The 16,645-nt window shown below is 42.2% G+C and overlaps 1 protein-coding gene across 1 annotated transcript in view; it reads right to left on the bottom strand.

Moving 5' to 3' along the window:
- Positions 1 to 16,645, bottom strand: part of TRAPPC9 (trafficking protein particle complex 9) — an 843,209-nt gene that overhangs the window by 108,304 nt on the left and 718,260 nt on the right.

Here is a 16,645-nt window from a genome sequence, read left to right as displayed (position 1 = left end):
TGATACCCAATCATGCACCCGGTCACAAAAGGCTCTTCTATCTCAAAAAAGATGATGAATTTAATGGGCCCCATTTTGTTAATTTTGCTGCAATCTAAAAACACCGGAATTAGCAAGGGATGGTGTCACTGGCAGTAGTAACTCGCGTAGAAAACAGATTCACCAAACCCATGTTTCCCTCTACAGTCTCAAGAAATCTGATGCCTCTGACTCGTTAGGTTCTGGGGAAATAATAGTTTAGCCAATTCATTAATGGAGCCTGCCTTACTGGCTTGCTTTTTTCTTTTTAATACCTGTAAACTCCACTAGGTGTTATCACAACCACAGCTGACGTCTGGTGCGAGGAGCTGAGAACAGAGCTGCTATAAAGGCCTCTTAACTACCACTAGTCACCAAAAGGGTAATAGGGACTTTTCCAATTAGTTTAGGTTGACTATGGTTAGACAACTATATACAATATCTACTTTGGTTAGCCTGTAAGGTGCAAAACTACCCTGCCTTCTAACAGTAATAACATCAGAAGACACTTGCACTATTAGGCCCCATCACCACATTACACTTAAAGGCTAGGGACAGAAATTATGCATAAGCCAGTGTAAGCAATCAGAAAATGGTTCAAATCTGTATCACAACAGAAGCTCAGTGCACATGAACCACTTTCAAAATTGCCAAAACCAATTTAAGATAAATCTGAATGGATGTACTATCAGACTTAACTGATTTAGGCTAAATTGGTTTATTGAACTTCTGTCCCAGATTCCTTCCAGATTAAAAATGGCTCACAGTCCCCCAGCATCCCAGGATGCTTTACACCTCCCCTGCAACCCTGCCCCCACCTCCCGGGTTGGTGGGCTAGGATCAGTGCAAGATGTCTGTTCTAGCCCAGCGGTGAGGCATGCTCTATCATCCCCTGACTTCTGGCTTGGGTCACTGCGGGCATGTGGCTGCGTTTGCAGAATAAAAAGTGAATGTCTGTTCAGTTGCTTATTGGTTCAGTCTATGCAGCTTAGAGTAACCTGAGAAGATTGAATCAATTCAGCCTTGGGCTTTTTGACTGTCTGTACTCAGCCAAAAGATGATTAACTAGTTAATCATGTCTGAAGTTGTGACCAACCTACAAGTTCAATCGATTAATGGCGTGATAAAACAAGAAATAAGCTACGTTATTCAACAAAAAATATGTAATAACTCTGTGGCTTGTTATCTCACCATTAATTGAACATGTGGCCAGGTGCTCCACTGTGGCTTGGAGCCAAAGCATGAGGCTCTGCTGCAGGTGTGAACTCTGTAAGCTGCAGGAACTCGCTACTTGCTGGTGGAAGAGGCGCCCAGGATCATGATCCTGAGCTCCCCCTGCACCCATAAGGAGTGGTTGGATCTGCTGCTGGATCCCACAATCGCACCTCCTCTCATGCACGTGTGGCATGGCAGGAGGCACAACTGCATGGATCATACATCAGAGCCTATTGTGCCTTTACCTGAATGCCTGGCAGGGGCCTTAGTACAGTAGCTTAGATTGACCATCTGAAATATTCAACAGCAAAATGACAAAAGACTGCTTTTTGCTATGCTAATTAGAATATGGATTAGTTAGTTTCAACTGCTGACTGCTCCTATTAAATACATTGTCATTGCATTACTGTAAGAACTTAAAAATACAGGTAGTTTACAAAGGTGAGCGCTATTTTCATTTTGGAGATGAGAGAAATTTAGGAAGAGAAGTTAAGGACAGAGGAAGTGGAAGGCAGGAAAGCAGTTGACCAAGATCACCCAGGAAGACTAGCATTCAGAAGCATTGGTTCCCAATATTTTCTCTGAACCACTAAACTAAGTGCTCTGTGCTAAAGCAAGGACTTAAAGCTGTGCTCACAGGATTTTGTATACCAATCATAACCCATACATTCTCAGCCCAAACAGAGCAAGAAAATATGGGCTATGGCTCCAGTTTGAGTGAAAGGAAATATTTCCCTGCTTCACAAGCAATATTCTACACGGACAGAAATCGCTGAAAACTTGAGTGTCCACCAGCTCTATCCCAATGAGCCATCCCATTTCTCTGGAGTCTCCCCAGAGATGACAGTGAGAATTAACACCACCTGTTAGCAGTTTAATGAACTACTAGCACTTTCTCTGAAGTCCTTCATCGATAAAAAGGGGCACAACCTTAGCCTCTTCTATGTTGCAAATGAAATTTCTGCAGTTAGCTACAGCTACCCAAGCAGTGCCTGCTGCTCCTACAGGCAAATATTTTGCTACCCCAATTATTAAGCTTTACACAATCCACTTGGCACACCCAAGGCAATGTAAGCAACTTCTGTAGAGGATCTAATTTTTCAGTAGATACTAAACTGAGAATCAATACTTTGTTCTTAAATGATTCCTTTTACACGGTGATCTCAAAATACATTCAAAGACAAGTAAATATAATTTTCCACATTTTTACAGACAGGAAATTAGGCACTGAGCAATCAAGTGACTTACTGGAGGTCACTGATCAATTGAATGGCAAGCTCTAGGTGTCCACAGGGCTGCGAAGAGATCCTTTGAGGTAGCTCTCCAGGCCAACAACACTCTGCCTGGGCTCACGTACCAACTATTCATGTAAAGAACCAGGCTGAGAGCGGTGACAACGATATTATGCAACAATCCGCATGAACATGAGCCGGCAGTGTAACGAGGCCATCAGCAAAGCCAATTGCAACTTGTCGTGTATTAGCAGATGCATGACCAACAGATCGAGGAAGGTGATGCTCCCCCTCTATGCAGCACTAGTCGGGCCGCAGCTGAAGTACTGTGTCCAGTTTTGGGTGCCGCACTTCAAGAGGGACATGGAGGATACGGAGAGACTTCAGAGGGCCACTCGAATGATTAGTGGTCTCCATGAAAGACCCTACAAGGAGAGTTTGAGAGATCAGGACCTCTTCAGCCTATACAAAAGACGGCTGAGGGGTGACCTTGTAGCCGCCTATAAATTTATCAGGGGAGGACAGCGGGGAATTGGGGATGCACTGTTTACCAGAGTGCCCCAGGGAGTAACTAGGAATAATGGGTGCAAAGTAGTGGAGAGTAAATTTAGGTTAGACATTAGGAAGACATTTTTTACAGTAAGGGTGGCCAGAGTCTGGAATGGGCTTCCAAGAGAGGTGGTGCTGTCACCTAGCTTGGAGGTCTTCAAGAGGAGGCTTCACAATCACCTGGCTGGGGTCGTCTGACCTCGGTCCTCTTTCCTGCCAGGGGCAGGGGGTCGGACACAATGATCCGTTGGGTCCCTTCCGACTCTACAATCTATGAAATCTATGAAATTCAGAGATGGTAATACCTTGAAGCTGACTGAATCTTGGCAATTGATTCCAACGACGTCATGATTGCAGTCAGTGCTCCCAAAATTTTACACTATATTATTTCTGAACAGCCCTACTTTCCCATTTTCTTTCGTCCCAGCACACTGTCACTTCCTGAGACGAGATGATACAATATGTCGAATCCGAAGTAAACAAAAAAGACCCATGTCTTTTTCAGATCCATTTTCAATTTTCACAGTTACTAACTTGACAGATGGGTGTTCTCTATGAAAAAGGAAAGAATAATGCACCATCCAGTTCCAGAAAGAGTCCAAAATTACACATCATTTGCAATGGTTTGTTTTTCAACTGTACTTTCTTGACATCCTCTCTCTTTTTCCCAATGTTTTCAGAATATATTAGCTCAGCAGTATCTGTGGTTTACAGTAGCAATTAGCATCCTGGGGAGTCAACCACAGATAACAAAAAACATAACTGAAGTAGAGTTAATCAAGTGTAAAATTAAAAATAAGGAGGGGCTTGTAGAATCACAGCAGACTCTTTAAATGGCAGAACAGTTAAATGAAGCAATAGCCTTAAGGCACGACTGAGTCCGTGGAAGTTTTAGGGTCCATCTCACAGGGAATCAGAAAGTTAACTGTGCTTCTGGGTCTATAACGGCTTATGAAATTAATGCAAGCAAATAACGTAATAATAATGATAATGATAGTAGGACCTGTCTTTTCTGACACGATAATCATCTCACTCATTCTGGAAAAGTCCTTAAAAAGCTTTCATTTAAGCACCAAAAAGAAACCAGTTTCAGCATATCATTGCAAAAGCCAAGCTGAGGTACAGGGAACAGTAGAGCAAAGCAACTTGCTTCCTTGTAATGGGACCCCAAAGCATGACTCTCTTGTTTGGAAGCTGGGATATATAGCTGGTCTTATCGTTACCACATTACACAATGACATCATCCACTCAAGAGTACAAAACCAGCCCATCCATCATTTGCTCAGACAACATGGAGAGAGAGGATGTGCAACAGCATAGCACAATGCCACAGCCTTATCATCTGTTTACTGAGAGCAGCAGTTAATTAAATGAAACTCCAGGATATCTTTATTTCTCATAACTCTCTCTGGCTTTTACCATGGGCTCACACATCATTATCGCATTTGAAAAACCCAGCTTCTTCTGTCAAACCAAGCCTTGCTGGTTTCTCCATAAAGCACACATTTGGGGAAAGGAGAAGAGAGCAGACGGGGGCATTTACCTTTCTAACAATTACATGCCGATGAAAGAAAGCAAGACCCGATTACCTTGCCTGATGCTCACAGACCCCTCCTATGTTATATGCCTCCTAATACATGTAACCCACAACTGCAGGATACTGCTTGCATACTACAATGCTGAACACAATGGGAAAGATTTTCCAAGGCAAACAAAAAAAAAAAAAAAGGCAAAAAGCCACTTAAGACCCAAGGAAAGTTCGAAGGCATGAGGCACCCTAATGCCATTCTGCCTTTGTAGATGGCCCCGGTATAAATAGGCCAACACACAGCAGTGTCACACTATGAACACAAAATGACGATTAGGGAGATGCAAGATCAGGAGCCCTTGATAAGTGTGTGTGTGCTAGCATACTTCGAGTTCAGCCTGGAGAGCTTTCATGCTACATTTAAACAGATACACATAGGCATGGCTAAAATCTTATTCTCTTGTTCACCATCTCTGACAGTTAATAGGGCAGCTGTGGTCTTTAGGGATAATGCTGCTTATGAAGCCCAGAATGAAACATGACAGAGCCAAAGATAAGCATTTTTGGTCAAAGAGGTTCATCTGCAGGCTGAGCTCCCAAAGGAGGCCAAATCAATCTAGAGGCTGACCGCCCTCAGGACGTAATGCAAGATCTTCAGCTTTGCGAGCACATCTCCATATCTAGAAGTCTATTTCTAATATGCCTTTATGTGCTTACATATATTTCATTGGAGCACCTATATGAGGAAGAGAGTAGTATAAAATCGCATGCTATGAATCACACACTACGGAAGCCTACTACCTGAGAAGTGCTGAGAGATGCTCTGGCAAAGGAAAAGGTAAGAAAAAGGTTGGATTGACCTATCTAAACCTCCCTGAAGGGCACATAACACTGTCTCTCTTGCAAGTCCTCCCGCAAAAACAGACCTACTGAATTTAATGAGACTTGCATAAAGTTACGCATGTCCTTGAAGTGTTTGTCAGATCAGGCCATTACTGATGTGATAAAACGTGATTCACATCTACATTTAAGAACTTTCTGCAGAAATGTCCTATAGCACAACCAAATATTATTATTATTCTTCCTTGTGAAAGAAGAATTTGCGCTTCAGGTTGTTCTAGAACTGCTACTTTTTATTTCACTCTTATTTCCTATTCTTTCTTTTACCTTTGAAATTACAGAAAACAGCCCCAAAATCAAAGAATTCATAGAAATTATTCCTTACAACAAACAAAAAAAGCAGAATACATATGACAGTAAGCTAATTATACTTTACAATACAGTCATGGAGTATTGTATTACCTACACATGGAGTAAGTAACAACTATTACCTCCCATTTTACATATGGCCAAATGGAGAGATTTGCTTTCCTATTAAAAGATAAAGGATTGCCCTGGGGTACAAAGCAATTCAAACACAGAGAGAGAATCAGAACGTTATGTTCTGCCATTAGAACTAATGGCAAAAGGGTTAGGGATTGCATAGAGTTGCTAAATGATTTGAAACACTTGGATGCCTATCTTGCTGGGATCATTTGATCCCAGCTGACTTCCTGCCCCTGGGGCAGGGGGTTGGACCCGATGATCTTGCAAGGTCCCTTCCAGCCCGAATGTCTATGAAATCAATGAAATCTATTTCAAGCCATAGGGCCGGACGGGATGCAACCTCGGTTGCTGAAGGAATTGGATGAAGCAATTAAAGAGCCATTCGCCATCCTCTTTGAAAACTTGTAGAGGTCCCAGATGATTGGAAAAAGGGGAAAAATATAGTGCCCATCTTTAAAAGAAAGGAGGAGGATCCAGGGAAATACACACCAATCAGCCTTACTTGGATCCTTGGGAAGGTTGCGGAGCACATCCTCAAGAAATCTGGTAAATCTGCAGATGACACAAAAGGGAGTGGGAGTTGCAGACACCCTGGAAGGCAGGGCTAGGATGCAGAATGACCTGGTACACTAGAAAATGGCCTGCAGTCAACCAGATTAAACTCAACAAGGACAGGTACAAAGTCCTGCACTTGGAATAAAATACTTACATGCACAAATACAGACTGGGGACTGACTGGCTACAATGAAGTATTACAGAGAAGGACCCGGGGGTTACAGTAGACCATAAGCTGAATACGAGCCAGTAGTGTGCCCTTACACAAAAGAAAAGGCTCGCAGCATACTGGACTCTATTAACAGGGGTGTCGCTGGCAAATCAAAGGGAGTGATTCTTTTATGGTATTCAGCACAGTGAGGCCTCACCCCACACTTGAAGAAGGATGTGGATAGGCTGGAAGGAGTTCAATGAAGAGCAACAAAACCAACTAGGGGCTTAGAAAGGAAGAAAGGGTATGAGAAGAAAGGCTGAAAGACCTAGGGTTCATGAAGAAGGATTTGATAGATGTCTTCAGATACCTGAAGGGTGATTAAAAAGACGATGGAGTTGGCCTTTTCTCTGTGGCCAAAGGGGACGGGACTAGAATCAATGGGCTCAAGCTGCAGCAGAGGGGATTTAGGTTGGAGATTTGAAGGAACTTTCTGACTATAAGAGTGGCCAAAACTGGAACAAACTGTGACATCTCCATTGCTGGAAAGGTTCAAGAACAGGTTGGACAGATACTTGGCTGGGATGGTTTAGTCAGGGCTGATCCTGCCTCGAGCAGGGGGCTGAGCTAGATGACTTTGTGAGGTCCCTTCTAGCCTAACTTTCCTACGATCCTACGTGCCTCATTCTGCTCTGTCACATCATTTCCAATGGCTGACATCAGCTGAGCCGACTAAAATAATTATTCTATGCTAGACTTTGTTAATGTAACCTAGACAACAGCAACCTTTATTTTTAGGAAATAACAAAGCCCAAAAGAAAAGAAACACAATTATTTCCAAAACAAGTCCTAAGCATGACTCTACAGAAACAACCACTGTTGTATTAGTGTTCAATTGCTCATGTTGCTTCTTTACTTTTGAACCAAGGGCCACTTGGTTAATCACTGGCAAGCTGAGAAGTAGGTCCTTGTACAAAATGAAGAGACCTCCTGCCTTAATAAATATGAACATGGCTGAGTCACCTTAAATTACAATCAATGCTAACAATAATCCTATCATTAAATCTTGAAAACCAGAGATTGTTTCAGAGTAGTTACAGAAATAATGAGAAAGGGGCATTTCTGCCACTTACCAGACTAACGTATAGCAAGGGATCTATATCACATGAGTGTCGGTACTCGACCAGAACACGCTAAAACTTATTTTTGTTTGTTTCTTTGTTTCAATTTAACCAATTTAAAATCTCCACATTTTCCCATTGCACTTCATCAACATACAGTCATTAAATTAAGAAGCTCTTAATCCACCAAAAAACATACTATGTTTTGTGGCTTACAAAATTGTTATGCCATATAAATATCTTAACAAAGGTGTTTAAAGGTACTTATAAAAAAAATCCAGTTTATGGAGAGGAATAAATCCATACCAGGGATGGATTGCTAAGGGATCATAGGGATACAGCCTTGAAAATTCACTCTGGGGTACAACATGCCATACAAAATCCCAGTATTGGGACAAATTGACTGACTTTAAGGAACTCCAATTTCACAAAACAAAAGTACTTCATCATTGAACTAGAGGCCTGCTAGTGTTAATGCAGGACTTCCTGCAAGCATTAAACAGAAATGAAAAAACTTAAAAGAGCATTTGTTGCACGTACCACTATGCTTTCTATTACTAATCACTGATACGGTGTTATCTTCAGCCCATGTAATAAATTAGCAGCCACTTGGTGGTCTATGCGAGATAGCTAGCGGTCTCTCCTAGTGGCTAAGTGACAGGTACCCGTGTTGTAAAGCAACAACCGACATATTTGTTAGCATCCAAACCAGAAAAGCAAGAAATAAATAGCTTTGAAGAATACAGAGCCTTCCCTATGCTAATCCTATTGTGAAGATACAATAGATTTGGGGGTGAATCCAGGGGGAGGTTGCACCCTCCTTCCACCACCTCTGCCTTGGCTGATTGGAGCACAGGGGAAACCCCAGAGCTGATCCTGCCCCACTCCAGCCATGGGCTGCAGGGCACAGCTGTGTGGCATGGGCTTGGCTGGGGACAGACGTGGCAGCACACGGGTTTCACCTTCCAGTATCTGATCCCAGCCAGTGGGGGACACTTACAGGGAAGGGAAGGGAGCAGATACATGCCACTGACTCTGTACCCAGCTGAGCTCAGATCCCCATGCAGCTGCTCTCTATAGCCCCTGGGTCAGCCGGGGACAGTGGTGGTAGAAGATGGGTCCTCCCCTTTCATGTGCCTGCTCCCTACCTGGTTCCCTGATGTCCCCCAGTCACACCTGACCCCCAATCCCACATGGTCTGAGGTGTAGCATGCTGTGCTCCCTTTCAAAAATCCTATATCTGTCCATAACTATACATGCTAAGGACAGTGCAGAGAAATCTGTACTGCTTCCCACCCCATGGTAATTCCTTAAACAAAGAAAAAAACCTTTGTCTTTGGCACTACTGATCTAGTACATTTTATTCACAACACATTATTTAAAATAGCAATTTAAAATTTTAAACCAAAACTCCAGTTTTGGGGAGTACTGCATCCAGTTTCAGGAATAATGCAAATCAAGGGGCCACAAAAATTATTAGAGGTCTAAGAGATATGATTTGCAAGGAAAGAGTGTAAAAGCTTGAAATCCGGGGCACTGAACTAGATGACCTCCTGTGCTCCCTTCCCACCTTATTTTTCAACAATTTTTTGAAAACTACCTGAGAAATGTAATAGATAACAAACAGGACATCTTATTATCATCATTTTGGTTTTTTTACAAAACCACAACAAAGAGTTATGCAAACTGTCAGCCCACAGCAGTTTGGAAACCTGGTCATTTCATTAATAAGAAACAACAGCTCGCCAATATTAGGTGTAGCTTGCATTTCATTAATGATTTCTTTATGACCACCAGGAATACCTAGAGAAGGAATCAATATGCATCTCCTTGCTTGACAGTTTCTCTAGTCAGTAAAAAAAAACCCATCACAATGCAGTTCACAACCCTTAGGCCCCTAGAGACACTACAAACAACTTCTCAGTGCATCACTCATTCCACACGTACAGCAGCAGCCAAAAATACACTGTCACAAGCCTGCTGGATTCTGAGCCAAACTAAACACAGACAGAAAAAAGCTTTCAAAAGGCATTTATTTGAAACAAGAACCTTGTAAAACTCCATCCAATATTCTGTCTAATAGAAGAAAGAAATTAACATGCATTGAGTTAATAGGATTAAAGAAACCATTTAATCCCATCTCAAAGACATAGGGGCATGAGGTCTTTAGGCCTGCTGTTGAGGTTTCAACTTCCACTGAATTCACCCTCAGCAGAAAGTGCAGTGGGTCCCAGAGCCTCACCCAGGCTGTCAAATGCTATGATGAACCCTCAGAGTCTTCTGGGTTTGGTAGTCAAATCGTGTGGTCTGCCTGTGAAATAAGAATGCTTTGTGGCATTTTCATCCCTGTTACAGGTTTCCCAGGAGGACAGGGCTGATCTGGGCCATCTTCAATACTATCCAGCATTTGCTGGAATGGACAGGAAAGAAAAGAAATGGAAAGGGTGGCATAATTCTTGCTGGGTGAGGGAAACTGCTGTTAATTTCTAGTTCTCGGTATACTAGGGAGTATTCGCACCCAATAAGGCCAACTTTCGTACACGCTACTTTTCACCTACTGAAGATGCATGGAAATCTGAGAGTCAATTTGTCTTTCCAGCTTCTGCACATGTACCTAACTAAAGGTTGTGTGTGAAGGTGAGCACAGGCATCTATATAACCATATTTTATTCCTTACAGACCACCTCTGTTCCCTTTCTACATCCAAGATATATCTCACCTCTAGGAGCCATCCCAACTGTGGTCCATCTCTGGAACAATACAGATAAGCCCTGGGGATCTAAATGAGAGCAGCCTGCTCTCACCTCCCTATGGGACAGGAAACCGTCTGCAATCTCAGCACCAGAGCCCTCTCTCTCCCAGTCCCACCCCTGAAACACGCTTTGCTCCTGACATAATCCAAGCGCTCCCAGCACTATCCCTAGTACCTCCTCTCTGACACCAAGAGGCTGCCTATGGGCTTCTTTAGTTTCTCCGCCAGGTAATCCTCTCCCAGGTCTGAGGCTTTTTAAAGCCCCTTTATGCTGCCTTACACCCTACTGTTGTTTTTTTTTATCTATGTGGGGTAAAGTGGCTCAGGCAAGGCACTCTCATTTGAAGAACTGTCTTCAATTTAAGCTACTTTTTTTTGCATGGGCTTTAGCTCTGCCCACAGGTAATTGCCCCCTTGGCCTTTCCTTTTTTGTATACAGGTGGGATGAGTGAACTGCTTCCTCTGTACAGCTTGGCTGAAAATTTAGAGTGGAGGAGGTGGCATTTCTTAGGTTGAAGTTAGATGTTACACTTAGATCATATGAAATCTATAGACTGTTAAGCCATGTTGAAGTTGGAACATGCTGTGAGCAACTGTATCTTAAGCCTTAATACCTGCCTGCACAGCTCTGATTTGCCACCAGAGGGCTGGTGAGAGGGGAGTGGCTAGGACAGCTGGGCTCTATTCTTGCTCTGGGGAGGAGGAGAGACTAGGAGCAGTGCATCCTGGGATGCTGGAGAACTGTAAATTGCTCATTTTATCTCTGTGGAACAGACTGATGTTACTCTAACACAAGCTAGGTAGCATGGCTCAGCGTTAGCCCTCACCTAAATGAGATGCATTTAGCACACGTTAATGAGCTGTACCATTCAGATGTTCATGCTTTAAGTGCCCTTAGTAGGGTCTAAGTGCAATGTGTATCTTCACCCAAATTCATGGTTTGCTCCAAACTGTTAACCTTATTTCAGGCACCCCAATATTCTCTGTATACAGAATACAAACCAAAAAGTACAAATATGCTCCTGAATGCACTGTCCTATTAACAATAGAGAGAATATTTGCTCATATGCCGAGGGAAGAGTAAATGCTGCCTCTGAAAAGATGATTTCACTTGAGTTCATTTGGTAGTTTCAAGAAAGATTATTACAACTACAATTAACGCGTGGTCCCTCAGGCTCTGCATTTGTTTGGGAGGGTGGGGGGATTTGTTCTGTTTTGTTTTTTGAACAATCCCAGAGTCTGATTTAAATAAAGTTGAAAAGTTTCACTTCCAGCCATTCTTGTAACCCTGCCAACTCTCTCTCTAAGCTGTGCACTTTTCCCTGGCTCCCGAGTGTAATGCAAACCTGTATTTACCATTACTGCGCCAATGAATTTTAACAAGGCTGCATTTCTTTTTTACAAGATCTAAACAAAACGGATCCAAAATGTTGAGCTGCAGCAGATAATGTGTATTTGGCAACAATTTCCTTCCTTACCTCCCATCTGCCAAACAAACAAACACATCCTGCCTTGATGACTTCAAGTGCTACAGGTAATTTAGAAGAAATAAAGCTGTCAGTCACCTGCTTGCACATTAATAAATGCACGGTTTAGCAGGTTGACGGAGTGGGTGGTTCTTCACAGTGGTAGCAACCGAAGTCACAAGCCAGCCAAACATGCTTTTATCTTATTTTTGGTGCACACAATGGTTGCCTGTTGAACAAGAGAAATATTGCTCTGTCTTGCAAATCAAGGCAACTCAAATCAAGAGTCTTGTAACTTCCAAGCGTTTTCTCAATTTCAAGCATCTCTGTCAATGATGAAAAGTGAACAGCTCTCTAGTGGTTGGCTATTACAATTCCCAGCTGCTACACTGACTTCAACTAAGCCACTTGCCCATTTCTCTCTTCCATCTGTACCAGTATTGTGGCACCTACTGTTATGAAACAACTAAATATAGTCTGGAATCCAGTCAGGATATCTTCTTTGCAGTCCCCTGGGGATGTACTTTGCACAGGTGACATACGCTGAATAGGCCCAGCTCAGTAATTTATATCACAAAACCTACCCTGTACAATTCTGCAGAAAATTCAACATGATTAGAAAGTTTGATCAAACAAGGCCTAGGGTTGAACAAGAAAGCAGCATAAATGGCTATTTTTGACTACAGGGAAATGTCTTACCTAACAGTTTCCTTTAATGCACTGGCAAGGCATCACGTGGAAATATTATATGGATTAATAATTTCCCAAGGTATGTGGATATTCATGCTAGAGTTCTGTTAATTGTTATACTGTACACTCCATTTTATTTCAGGGGGAGTTACCAGAGCATGTCTGAGAGAACACAGAAAGACATGTCAGAAGAAATCTGAAGTATTTTCTGTCGGCAGCAGGAACAATATGTAGCTGTCTACAGATTACAGTCCTTCAGAATCTGCTGTAAGAATAAGAAGTACTGAATTCAGAGCATACACGTGTTAGGAAACGGATGATGTGAAACAACACAGCACTGCTAGAGGAAGGTGAGAAACAAATGAGTGTTTTCATTACCTACCTGAAAGGGAAGACTAATATTAGACACTTAAGTCTAGCCTGTACTAGGAAAGGATTACAAGTACAATACATGCACAGCTTCAACTGCAAACCCTTGAAGTATATACACAGCTTCTACTGGTAAAAACATTAAAAAAAAATAGAGATCCTTGAATAAGCTATGACAACTAAAGTAACCTTTTCCTGTGAAACTGTCTACATGGGCCTTTGGTAGTATGAAAATGTTTTAAAAAAAAATGGAAAAAAAAAAAAATCACACTCTAGCCAACTTCATTATGCAGGAAAAAAATGTGCGTGAACCTGGCCTAAGTTAAATTGCTTTTTCTCTGTTCTTCTAAGGTCAAAAACCATGAGTAAGATTTGTTTAGTATGGTGTGGGCAATGATTTTTATGACACGTTAAGTTTTACAGCAGAGCAGAAACGCATAAAATTGTCGTCTTGCAAGTAACAAGACAGAAATAGTTGACAGGCTACATTTTTATACCATTTACTTAGCCTCCCTCTGGTCTCAGCATGCGTACACATGCAAACATACACCCACAGAAGCATAAGAGTTTTCCATCTCTGTGTTGCTGCTTATACCTCACAGTAAATTACTCTGGGCACGCTTAAGCATCTCCAAACATCATCTCTACTTTTCAGAGCTCAGATATCAAAGATCAACTTTGGCTTAGGTATGACCCCACTTAATGCTGATAGCAGGCTGAAAGATGGTTCATTCATTCAGCCCAAAAAGATGCTAGCCGGAGAATGTGCAAAGCCTTGTTTCCTGCACAGCTGCCAGCAGATCAAAGTTCGTACTCCTCCTAAATATTAAGAACAGTATAATTACCGCTGGTCCTGGGTATGACCCTAAACTGCATCCGACTGGATGGCCTAGTGGCAACGTGGTGGGGCCACTCAAGGAGGGATAACGCCTATAAAATACCATAAAGTTGCAACCTCCAGAGTAAGGCGAGTTTAGGGTGCCTCAAAACCCTAGACTCCACAGCATGGTATTCCTTGACTGGAGAAAAGCTAAGGGACATTACCCTGACAGAAGCACGGCCTTGCTGAGGTGTTGAGCAGCCAGCAGCAGGTCTTATCTGTTGCTCTCTGGCATAAGCTACAATCATCGAGGCACTGAACATCTGGCCTTTAGATTCTGTCTCAATGGTCCAAAGGAGGGGTGGGGGGTAGGTCTCGGGCAATCTCCATTCCTCCATACTCTTGCCTAGCCATATGCATCGCAGGTCTTGGTGGGATGGTTTCAAGACTCTGTACAAGCAGATTCATCAGGCACTGACCAGACCTCTTACACATACACCATGTTCCAGAGGATCGAGAGTTGCCTACATAATTACTGTACGTTTCAAGCCCTGCAATAAGTTTTGTTTTACAGAATGCCGCGTTGTAGAACTGTCATCGTGCCAATAACGGAAAAGATCCCCAGATATCTTTTGTTTCAGACTTAAAGAACCCTTGACAACCTCAAGGACTTGGACTCCCTAGTCAAGAGAGGTTTGTATTAGGTTTTAAAATATCAACACACTTTAGACGTCAAGTTCATTTAATATATACAAAACCCACAACTTGGTGATAGGTTATTAAAATTTACACCACCCATGCATTTGCTTGTGGGACCCATTACCCAGCAAAAACTACATGACTATAAGATTTATTAGGCAAATAGGTTCTTCTGAAGTATAAAATGCATCTTTTCCTTGCATTAACTTTTGCAAACAGTCTGCCTAATTGAAGTACTAAAGATGATTCATTTCCTTTTATCTCTGCCAGGCAGAGGTCCAAATGAACTTTTGTTTTCTCCTGGCAATCCCCATCCACGTTAATACGCGAATAATCTTGGCTTCTGGTCCCTACCATCCCCCCTCCATTGATGCACACCAAAGGGATACATCCAGCACAATTCTTTGGCAACATCCTAACTTCCTCTGACGAAAGACACAGTTGCAAACTGCAAACTATAATCAAAAGAAAGATTTTTGTAGGAAATTGTGTTTTAAGAAAAAGAACAGCACCGAGAGACAAAGAGCAAAAGAGCCTTCCTACTCCTCGTACGAAAGAAGTCCAATCCAAAACACCTGAAACTCTCCTTCATACAACAACAGAACTGTTTGTTAAATCATCTCATCTGACCTCCTGAATAATGCAAGCCATAACATTTTATGCATTTCATAGTCTATTAAAATAAAAATGGCATTGTTTTGAAGAAATTGTGTTTTGCACCAGCACTAGTGGGTGAAATGCCTGGACCTTAAACAAGCAATCTCTAAAGTACTTTGAATTCTTCAGGATAAAAGATTTTCAGGAGGTCAGTTATATATATATATATAACTCAAATGCATTATCATTCAGGATTACATACTCCATTGGAGAGCTGCCCTTCAGAATGTGTCCAGGATGCATAGTTAAACATCCAAAGTCGGGGACTGACAGTGTTAACGTTGAAGGTATAACCTACGCTGTGCTCTTTGTGCATTATGCATTATGATAGTCTTTAATTGCTACTGCTCAAATACAGTACATCGCGCATTTTTCTACCACCTCCTATGCATATCTGTAGGATCCTGCAAATGTTTACCATTTTTTAATATTTACATTCATGCCATTGTAAAAATGACCCTATCTATTATTAGTGATGCAGGATAATTCTTTTTTTTTTTAAGTATCAACATAATTAAGGAGCCTGTAAATCATTGTAAAAAATGAGAAAGAGGGCCAGATTTTAAAGACATGTAGCAGCCTAGTTTGAGTTTCAAAAACACACACATGGATTACGTGTCTTGCTTCCAGTGATTTCAGTCAGGCTTGAGCACCTGTCCCAATTAGAAAAATTTGAAAACCCAGTTAAGGGCTTTGTCTACTTCTTTGGATACTTAAAATAACTTTTGGAATTTGGCTCTTAGAAACCTAACTCTCTCTGAAAGTCCATGAGACTTAGTAGTCAAGGAAATTACTCTTCTATGTTGGGTTGACTTGAAGGCTCATCACTAAAGGAAATTACTCTTCTATGTTGGGTTGACTTTATGGCTCATCACTCCCAGCCTCTCCCTGTCTGCGTCACCCTATTGCATCATCATATAGAAAACACAGGAGAAACAAGTATAGGGCAGACTGATTCTTTGAAGAAAACGAACAGGAAACTTAAACCCAACCTTTGAGGCCACTACTTCCCTTTCCTTCTATGCTTTGCTCTAATTAAAGGCAGCAAAAGCTGGGAGTGGAATGCAAAAGTGATCAGTGGAAGACTTCATGTGTTACTCTGTGCAGAGCTCAGGTGAGTTAGGAACACCTGGTTAGGGAATGGGCTAGGGAGAGGTTCAGCCATGACTTCTGGAGAAATTCCAGGTGGCAGATGAGATGACACAGCTGCCAGAGAGCTAGCTAAGGGGCTTGTAATGTGATAAATCATCAGGCTTGGGAGCAGCCTTAAGTAGCAGTATAGATACATCCTCATTTAAACCTGTAACAGAACACATGTTCAGTGCACATAAACCAGTCTGAGAATGGCTGAAACCAGTTTGACATAAACCTGGCTGAATGTAGATAAACCTGGCTGAATGTCTCCACCGCACCCGCCTCAACTGCCTGCCTCTCAACGGGGCCGTCCGCTTTGGCAACTGGGACAAGAGGTGTTGACGGTGCGGCTACATGGCCGAG

This window comes from Alligator sinensis, unplaced genomic scaffold (genome assembly GCF_000455745.1).
Source record: "Alligator sinensis unplaced genomic scaffold, ASM45574v1 scaffold721_1, whole genome shotgun sequence".
NCBI lineage: Eukaryota > Metazoa > Chordata > Crocodylia > Alligatoridae > Alligator > Alligator sinensis.
Note: the sequence above shows the minus strand (reverse complement) of the source record. Positions and strands in the feature narration are given on the sequence as shown.